Here is a 10,058-nt window from a genome sequence, read left to right as displayed (position 1 = left end):
TCCCTCACCGAAAAAGCCCCTACACCTGATCTGCCTAGAGACTAAAAAATCCCAGGGGATCTCAGGGTGTGCATGTCCTGTGGTGCAGTTTGGGCTCCCTGTGAGCTGATGCCCAATGCCATCCTGCAGAGGCTGGGGAGAAGCTGCAGCCAGGCCAGGCTGAGAAACAGCCCTGCAGGGTGTGGAAGCAGCAGCGGGGCAGCCAGGCTGCCATGGATCCCTTCCCGCTGTGCCCTGTGTCAGGGGCCCTTGTCGAAAGCCTGCAGCACAATGAAGGTGAGGGCTGTCGCGCGCCGGCTGAGGTGGGATCCCGGGGCGCGGGTCGCGCCTGGCAGCCCTGGGCGCACCACCGGCCCGTCTCGCCCGCCGCCCCCTCGCGGGGCCAGGCAGGTGGAGCGTGAGCATCCATGCTGGGACCCGAAAGATGGTGAACTATGCCTGGGCAGGGCGAAGCCAGAGGAAACTCCGGTGGAGGTCCGTAGCGGCCCTGACGTGCAAATCGGTCGTCCCACCCAGGTCTGCTGGTGAAATCAATGACTAATCGACTAAGCCACCTCCTCTCTTCAGAGGAGCGCCTCTGCAGCTTCACAAGACTGGCCAAATAACTCAGGCAGGGGGAACTGGACCTGTCCTCTCTAATCTCCGTGCCCGTGTCCATTGTCCCTTCCAAGGCTGCATTATCAGCTTACTGGTGGGGAGATGCTGCTGCCACCACCACCCAGAGCAGGGCCCTCTGTCCCCAGTTGCGCCAGGAGGTGCCACCCTCCTGCCAGGGAAGGGCCTGAGCCCAGCAACATCTTTGGCCTTCAGCTCAGGTGTATGACAGCTACCACCAGAGCTGGCGGAGCTGCTTGTCGGGGCACAGCCACAGCTGGGCAGGCAGCAGCCAGACATGGGGCTTCTAAGAAAAAGCAGGCTCATTTTGTCCTCGCTTTACATTTACACACCATAGAAATTTTTAGAAATATTCAAAAACATTTTTTGAAGAAAAGAATCTGCAAATATTTCGTCCCTTTTCCCATTGTAGTTTAGATTTCTCAAAGTAGGTTTAGAATTCTGAAAAATTTAGAACAATTTTAAACATTTAGAAAAAAACATAAAACTGCGTTTAATTGGTAATCTTTACTCTTAGAAGAACTAAGTCATCACAAGACACCCAGCCTACTGGAGAGGCTCTTTTCCCTCGGGAGATTTTTACCTAGAGACAACAACAAACGTAAAAAACTGGTCCGGGCCCCCAGGGTCCGCGGCGATGTCGGCTACCCACCCAACCGGTCTTGAAACACAGACCAAGGAGTCTAGCACGTGCGCCAGTCAGGGGCCCTTGTCGAAAGCCTGCAGCACAATGAAGGTGAGGGCTGTCGCGCGCCGGCTGAGGTGGGATCCCGGGGCGCGGGTCGCGCCTGGCAGCCCTGGGCGCACCACCGGCCCGTCTCGCCCGCCGACCCCTGGCGGGGCCGGGCAGGTGGAGCGTGAGCGTCCGTGCTGGGACCCGAAAGATGGTGAACTATGCCTGGGCAGGGCAAAGCCAGAGGAAACTCTGGTGGAGGTCCGTAGCGGCCCTGACGTGCAAATCGGTCGTCCCACCCAGGTCTGGGGGCGAAAGACTCATCAAACCACCTAGTAGCTGGTTCCCTCCAAACTTTCCCTCAGGATAGCTGGCACTCGGCAATGGGCCTTTAGGGAGGGTTTCCTCTGGGGGAGGGAGAGAGCCTCCTGGGGCCCTGGGCAGTCCCTGTTTCCTCTCCAGGGATGTGTCACAGGGCCTGCAAAGAGGGTGGAGAGTGACCAGGAGCCAGCCCAGAGCTTCCCAGGCCCCTGTGCAGTTTGGCCTTGTCCATTCACACCTGGCTCCCATGGCCTTACGCAACCCCCTTGCAGTGCCCAGTTCCCATAGGCAGAGGGGGATCGCAGCACACCATGGAAAAGTTCTGATCTTTGCTCTCTTCTAGACTGGGACCAGAACATGGCTTATATGGAAAAGCTGTTGAATGACAGTATGAAGAATCCAGGGCATGGTGGAGGCAAGTTCTCTGTGTACTTTTCCTGCCAGAATAATCAGTGTCCATGTGGCAAGGGCTCACTCATGAGGCCTGTCCCTTAACATAATCTCAGGGTTTGGAAATCTTGCCCTGCTCCCTTCTGTGATCCCACAGCATCACTGTCAGTGGGAGGAAGGAGCATTTACCTGTCCATCCTCCTCCCGTGTGCAATGGCAGTGTGTCCTTCCGTGTGCTCTGTGCAGCCACCGAGAAGAGCAGAGAGGGAAAGGGCCGGGCCCAGGGCTGTGCCCCGGGGCTGAGCCTTTCTCAGCTCCTTTGCCAGCCCCAGGGAGCCTGAGCTGCTCCTGCTGCCACTGCCAAGCTCTGGCCCTGCCTGGGGCTGGGTTTAGAGCTGAGGCAGCTCCAGGGAGTCCTTTCTGCCCCGACTGCCCCACAAGGGGCTCCTTCCATCCCAGTGTGGGGCCACTGCAGGCACGAGGCCCCCCTGGCCCTGCTCCTGAGTGGAAGGCAGAGCTGAGGGAGTGCCTTGGAGGGCACCAATCACCCAGGTGCCCTCACTACCACTCGGGCCTGAAGGAGAATCTTCAGCAGTGTCACAGGAGCTGTTCTGTCCTGCCTTTCTTTGCAGATGAACCTTATGATGAAGATGATTCTGTTGATGAAGATGATCCTGTTGATAAAGATGATCTGGATTCCCAACCCATACCCATTAGTGGGTATCTAGGAGATGGGGAGGGTAGGTCAAGGCCTTTCCCCTGGGAGAGCTGCCAGCTCAGAGCCCAAAGCTGGGCCAGGGGGACATCGCTGCAGGGGCCAGGACAGAGCCATGCACGTGTGTGCCCTCACCCTGCGCGATCCCCTCACCGCTCCTGCGGCTCAGTGGTGCCCGTGCAGCTGAGCAGAGATGGCAGAAGCTTCTGTGGCTGTTGAGTTACAGGGGTGTCTGCAGGGAGGACTTTCCCAGGCCCTTTGGTGGATGTTGCACGCAAGCCCAGCTCCCATCGCAGGGGTGAGTAGTGTGTCCCTGCTGGCCCCACAGGCTGAGCCCTGCTTTTATGGCATCCATTCATGGGAAATGGAAACATTTCTGTTAAGGTCCCCTGAGAAGGAAGGAGAAATCTGGAGGAGCTACTAAGTCCCTGAAGGAATCCCAACATCTGGAACAAAAACGGAGTGATGTGGACAGCCAGCGTGGTGGGTGCATTTCCCTCAGCCTTGTCCTGGGGCTCAGCAGCCGGGGGCTTTGGCTGCACATCTGGACACGCCGTGCCCGGCCCAGTGGGAAGGGATCCATGGCAGCCTGGCTGCCCCGCTGCTGCTTCCACGCCCTGCAGGGCTGTTTCCCAGCCTGGCCTGGCTGCAGCTTCTCCCCAGCCTCTGCAGGAAGGCATTGGGCAGCAGCTGACAGGCAGCCCAAACTGCACCACGGGCCTGAGATCCCCTGGGATTTCCCGGTCTCTGGGTAGATGCAGAGAGGCAGCTGTTTGCAGGAGGAAGGGTCCTCGAGCAGCTCCAAAACCCTGGGCATTTTCCTTGTCCTTTTCCATGTCTTTGACAAGTATTGCCTTGAGCAGAAGGGCACAGCACAGAGGAATTCTGGCATGCAGGCTCAGGGGTTCAGGTACTGAGCAGTCCTGTGCCAAGGGGCAGCAAGGTGCCTGCAGGCCCCAGCTCAGGGGGAGAGAGGGAGTGAGAACGTCCTGGCCGTATCCACCGTGCTGCCAGCTGAGCAGTGCAGCACAGCACGGGCTCACGCTCCCCATTGCTCCCACAGATGCAGTCAGCACCTCAACACGTACTGATAACATCTGGAGAAGAGTTTTCTGCTGGGAAAGAGCTTGTTTGATTAAGTTGATGGCCATTGTGGCTGGTGCAGCACTTTGCCTGGTGATTTGCTGTGCAGGAATCTGGTATTGCTGGAAGAGAAAATGGTGAGGGTTTTGTGATTCTCTACCTTTAACAGCTTCCTTTAAAGGCTGCTCATAGGCAGGGAACATTCCCAGTGAGGCTGCTGTGGAGTTGTGGCCAGTCCATGGTTGTCCAAAGAACTCTGCTGAGGGTTCTGCTGCTGGGGCTGCAGCTGGAAGGCTTGGAAATGTGTTCCAGAAACTCATGATAGGACAGAGTCTAATTAGCACAATTTAATGTCAGCTGCAGGCTTTAGGGGACACCCAAACCCACTGCACATCATATGGGTGTCCTCAGCCACCCTAAAATCCCCCTGTGTGCCTCACGAGAGACCCCCGAGCCCTGCTCAATTTGCAGACGCCCCTGCACACCTTTGGACATCCATTAAATTCCTTGCACAACTTCTTGGTGTCCCCAGTCCCCTGCACAGCACAGAGGTTACCCAAGGCCCCTGCATGCCTTTAGAGGGATGCAAATATAACACTCAGGGAGCAGCAACAGTGCTGAGCCATCTTCTGAGTGTGTGTGTTCACCATGTGTCCCTGGGTGAACAGATGAGGCCTGGGGGGCCAAATCCCCACTCTGCTCATAAGAGATCCTGGGCTGCCACAGGCCCAGTCTCTGACGGGCTCTGAGCTCATCCCTCTGGCTATGAAGGAATTCCTTCAGAGCCCAGCCTCTTTCCATTGCTCTCAAGGCAAGCACCTACTGATGGCTTCCCTCTTTTCTGGGCATGCCACTGGAGGAGCTCCAGGCCAGATGATGCCAGGGAAGGAAATGTGCCCTCAGCCCAGGCACGCTCAGCATGGGCTCCCCAAGCCCTCGAGGCCCCACCGCTGCTCACAGCAGCCCCTGCCTGGCTCCTGCCTGCCCACACCGTGGCCATCCACGGCTGCTCCTGGCCATGGAGCTCAGCCTGTGCTGCTGCTGGGTGGGCTTTGCTGCTGCTACCACCCGGACACTGGGCTTACAGCTCCATCTCTTTACTGCAACACAAGAGCTGATTCGGGAAGTGCTGCAGTGCCGATTTCTTCAGCCCGACTGGCTGCCAACACCTACACCCAGAGTGGGCTGCCCCCAGCAAACTGTCAGCTCTGGGGTTTGCTGTAGGGCACAGCTGCTTGACAGCACGGGTGGACTGCCTTGGGGGTAGGGACAAGGAACAGGGAGACGTATTCTGTAGGTTTAGTCCCTGCAGAGTCAGCGACACAAAGACACTCAATTAAAGGCATACACCGATTCCTAAACTGAAGAGGTCCCTGGGGAGGATACAATCTTTAGCCAATTGGGACAAACTGAGGGTGGAACACAAGGCGGGGAATACAATGTTTAAACCAATAGAGGATTACAAGGGAGGAGGAAAACTTAAACAAGCCAATAGGGTTTTGAAGGATACCAATGGATAGGGAAGTTTCTAGAGAAATGGACAACTAGGGCAAAACCAACAACACAGGGGGGTTAGGAGCAACCCATTGCTAATAAAATATGCTATAACAATACTAAATAAGGGGGAGTTATCAAACTGACTATTAGGACCAAAACACAGTCAAAAACATGCAATGCAACAGGAAGCTTGCAGTCAGGGCTCTTTTGAGCACTTCCAAATCTTTTCCTGGCATCAGTAGAAGGCCAAACTTGCCCTTATCACAAGCAAACAGTGTTCCCCAACAGCAATCCATTCTGAGCTCCTCTGAAAAATGCGTATTTTATGATTGGCTTTTTGCAAATATAGTTGCCACAGGACACCGAAATCTTTCACCAAGAAAGAATTTATTGCTCTCCTATCAGAAGAAACTAACTTCTTCCTGCCTTGCTCAGCCCTCACGAAGCTGGTTAGGATTAAGAGGGAGAAGTTGACGATGACCAGACAGAATCCTGTGTTTGAATCGAATTTATGCACCATGTATGAGATGTATGAATATGCAATTGATTATTGTTTTTAAGGGTTAATCTTCCGTTAACATATGTTCTTTTTCGGGCTCATGCTGTCCAGAAAATAGGTACCCAGATGACCGTAAGTCTTTCTTTCTATTGTCTCCTATTCTCCTAATCCAAATTGTCCAAAATTTTTATCACTCTAATGATATTGCTATTTTTATAACCATGGTATCACTATTTAAATATTTAAAATATGAAAAACAAATGATTGCCATTTTTCGCACCCCTCTGGAATCAGGACCGTGCTGTGGTTCCAGCTGCACCTGTGGGAGCAAAGGGGAGTGTGAGCCTGTGCTGTGCTGCACTGCTGAGCGGGCAGCACGGTGCATGCGGGCAGGACCTTCTCCCTTTCCCCCAGAGCTGGGGCCTGCAGGCACCTTGCCACCCCTTGGCACAGGCTGTGCCACCCAACAAAGCCCAGCAGGCCGGGAGGGGAGCCCGGGGGCAGCACCGCTGCTTGGGCAGTCGCTGCTTGGAGGGACACGGGCCAAACCATCCCTGAGCAGCCAGTGCCAGCCCTGGCCCTCCCTGGCCCGTGACAGCTCCCCCAGCCCCAGGGCACAGAGTCAGGCCCTGTCAGGACCCAGTGCAGCCCCTGCCCAGTCGGGAGCCAAGGCTGGCTCTGGCCCTGGGCTCGCAGCAGGGCTCCCGCTCGGGGCTGCTCCTGTGCCTTGGGCCTCTGGGCACTCAGGGCCGGCTCCGGAGCAGCTGCAGCGGGAGGGACGTTGTGCACGAGTCCCCTTTCCCCGGGGCTGTGAACGAGCTCCAGAGGCCTCCAAGCCTCCAGAGGCACCTGGAGCTTTGGCTGCTGCCGGGCCGTGCAAGGGCAGGCCCTGGGGGAAGAGCTGCTGCCACAGAGCCCTGCCAAGGGCTGAGAATGGCACAGCAATTACCTCCTGTACCTGTGCCCATGTCTGGCATCTCCAGCTTTCCTGCATCAGAGTCTGGCACAAAGCCATTGCTTCCTTTAGGATATGGCCCATCTGCATGGATTTTTGCTCCATCGCTTGAGAAAGGAAAAAGGACAGCTGGATCAAATGGAAACACTCCAGGATGTGGCAGCTTCAGGAGACAATACTTGTCAAGTCATAGATAAGGATCAGGAAAATGGCCAGGTTATAGGGGCTGGCAGGGCCCTCCCTCACCGAAAAAGCCCCTACACCTGATCTGCCTAGAGACTAAAAAATCCCAGGGGATCTCAGGGTGTGCATGTCCTGTGGTGCAGTTTGGGCTCCCTGTGAGCTGATGCCCAATGCCATCCTGCAGAGGCTGGGGAGAAGCTGCAGCCAGGCCAGGCTGAGAAACAGCCCTGCAGGGTGTGGAAGCAGCAGCGGGGCAGCCAGGTGCCATGGATCCCTTCCCGCTGTGCCCTGTGTCAGGGGCCCTTGTCGAAAGCCTGCAGCACAATGAAGGTGAGGGCTGTCGCGCGCCGGCTGAGGTGGGATCCCGGGGGCGCGGGTCGCGCCTGGCAGCCCTGGCGCACCACCGGCCCGTCTCGCCCGCCGCCCCCTCGCGGGCCAGGCAGGTGGAGCGTGAGCATCCATGCTGGGACCCGAAAGATGGTGAACTATGCCTGGGCAGGGCGAAGCCAGAGGAAACTCGGTGGAGGTCCGTAGCGGCCCTGACGTGCAAATCGGTCGTCCCACCCAGGTTGCTGGTGAAATCAATGACTAATCGACTAAGCACACCTCCTCTCTTCAGAGGAGCGCCTCTGCAGCTTCACAAGACTGGCCAAATAACTCAGGCAGGGGAACTGGACCTGTCCTCTCTAATCTCCGTGCCCGTGTCCATTGTCCCTTCCAAGGCTGCATTATCAGCTTACTGGTGGGGAGATGCTGCTGCCACCACCACCCAGAGCAGGGCCCTCTGTCCCCAGTTGCGCCAGGAGGTGCCACCCTCCTGCCAGGGAAAGGGCCTGAGCCCAGCAACATCTTTGGCCTTCAGCTCAGGTGTATGACAGCTACCACCAGAGCTGGCGGAGCTGCTTGTCGGGGCACAGCCACAGCTGGGCAGGCAGCAGCCAGACATGGGGCTTCTAAGAAAAAGCAGGCTCATTTTGTCCTCGCTTTACATTTACACACCATAGAAATTTTTAGAAATATTCAAAAACATTTTTTGAAGAAAAGAATCTGCAAATATTTCGTCCCTTTTCCCATTGTAGTTTAGATTTCTCAAAGTAGGTTTAGAATTCTGAAAAATTTAGAACAATTTTAAACATTTAGAAAAAAACATAAAACTGCGTTTAATTGGTAATCTTTACTCTTAGAAGAACTAAGTCATCACAAGACACCCAGCCTACTGGAGAGGCTCTTTTCCCTCGGGAGATTTTTACCTAGAGACAACAACAAACGTAAAAAACTGGTCCGGGCCCCCAGGGTCCGCGGCGATGTCGGCTACCCACCCAACCGGTCTTGAAACACAGACCAAGGAGTCTAGCACGTGCGCCAGTCAGGGGCCCTTGTCGAAAGCCTGCAGCACAATGAAGGTGAGGGCTGTCGCGCGCCGGCTGAGGTGGGATCCCGGGGCGCGGGTCGCGCCTGGCAGCAGCCTGGCGCACCACCGGCCCGTCTCGCCCGCCGACCCCTGGCGGGGCCGGGCAGGTGGAGCGTGAGCGTCCGTGCTGGGACCCGAAAGATGGTGAACTATGCCTGGGCAGGGCAAAGCCAAAGGAAACTCTGGTGGAGGTCCGTAGCGGCCCTGACGTGCAAATCGGTCGTCCCACCCAGGTCTGGGGGCGAAAGACTCATCGAACCACCTAGTAGCTGGTTCCCTCCAAACTTTCCTCAGGATAGCTGGCACTCGGCAATGGGCCTTTAGGGAGGGTTTCCTCTGGGGGAGGGAGAGAGAGCCTTGGGCCTGGGCAGTCCCTGTTTCCTCTCCAGGGATGTGTCACAGGGCCTGCAAAGAGGGTGGAGAGTGACCAGGAGCCAGCCCAGAGCTTCCCAGGCCCCTGTGCAGTTTGGCCTTGTCCATTCACACCTGGCTCCCATGGCCTTACGCAACCCCCTTGCAGTGCCCAGTTCCCATAGGCAGAGGGGGATCGCAGCACACCATGGAAAAGTTCTGATCTTTGCTCTCTTCTAGACTGGGACCAGAACATGGCTTATATGGAAAAGCTGTTGAATGACAGTATGAAGAATCCAGGGCATGGTGGAGGCAAGTTCTCTGTGTACTTTTCCTGCCAGAATAATCAGTGTCCATGTGGCAAGGGCTCACTCATGAGGCCTGTCCCTTAACATAATCTCAGGGTTTGGAAATCTTGCCCTGCTCCCTTCTGTGATCCCACAGCATCACTGTCAGTGGGAGGAAGGAGCATTTACCTGTCCATCCTCCTCCCGTGTGCAATGGCAGTGTGTCCTTCCGTGTGCTCTGTGCAGCCACCGAGAAGAGCAGAGAGGAAAGGGCCGGCCCAGGGCTGTGCCCCGGGCTGAGCCTTTCTCAGCTCCTTTGCCAGCCCCAGGGAGCCTGAGCTGCTCCTGCTGCCACTGCCAAGCTCTGGGCCCTGCCTGGGGCTGGGTTTAGAGCTGAGGCAGCTCCAGGGAGTCCTTTCTGCCCCGACTGCCCCACAAGGGGCTCCTTCCATCCCAGTGTGGGGCCACTGCAGGCACGAGGCCCCCTGGCCCTGCTCCTGAGTGGAAGGCAGAGCTGAGGGAGTGCCTTGGAGGGCACCAATCACCCAGGTGCCCTCACTACCACTCGGGCCTGAAGGAGAATCTTCAGCAGTGTCACAGGAGCTGTTCTGTCCTGCCTTTCTTTGCAGATGAACCTTATGATGAAGATGATTCTGTGATGAGATGATCCTGTTGATAAAGATGATCTGGATTCCCAACCCATACCCATTAGTGGGTATCTAGGAGATGGGGAGGGTAGGTCAAGGCCTTTTCCCTGGGAGAGCTGCCAGCTCAGAGCCCAAAGCTGGGCCAGGGGGACATCGCTGCAGGGGCCAGGACAGAGCCATGCACGTGTGTGCCTCACCCTGCGCGATCCCCTCACCGCTCCTGCGGCTCAGTGGTGCCCGTGCAGCTGAGCAGAGATGGCAGAAGCTTCTGTGGCTGTGTGAGTTACAGGGGTGTCTGCAGGGAGGACTTTCCAGGCCCTTTGGTGGATGTTGCACGCAAGCCCAGCTCCCATCGCAGGGGTGAGTAGTGTGTCCCTGCTGGCCCCACAGGCTGAGCCTGCTTTTATGGCATCCATTCATGGGAAAGGAAA

This window comes from Molothrus ater, chromosome 11 (assembly GCF_012460135.2).
Source record: "Molothrus ater isolate BHLD 08-10-18 breed brown headed cowbird chromosome 11, BPBGC_Mater_1.1, whole genome shotgun sequence".
Taxonomy (NCBI): Eukaryota; Metazoa; Chordata; class Aves; order Passeriformes; family Icteridae; genus Molothrus; species Molothrus ater.
The sequence above is the reverse complement of the archived record's forward strand: the minus strand, read 5'-3'. Positions refer to the sequence as shown.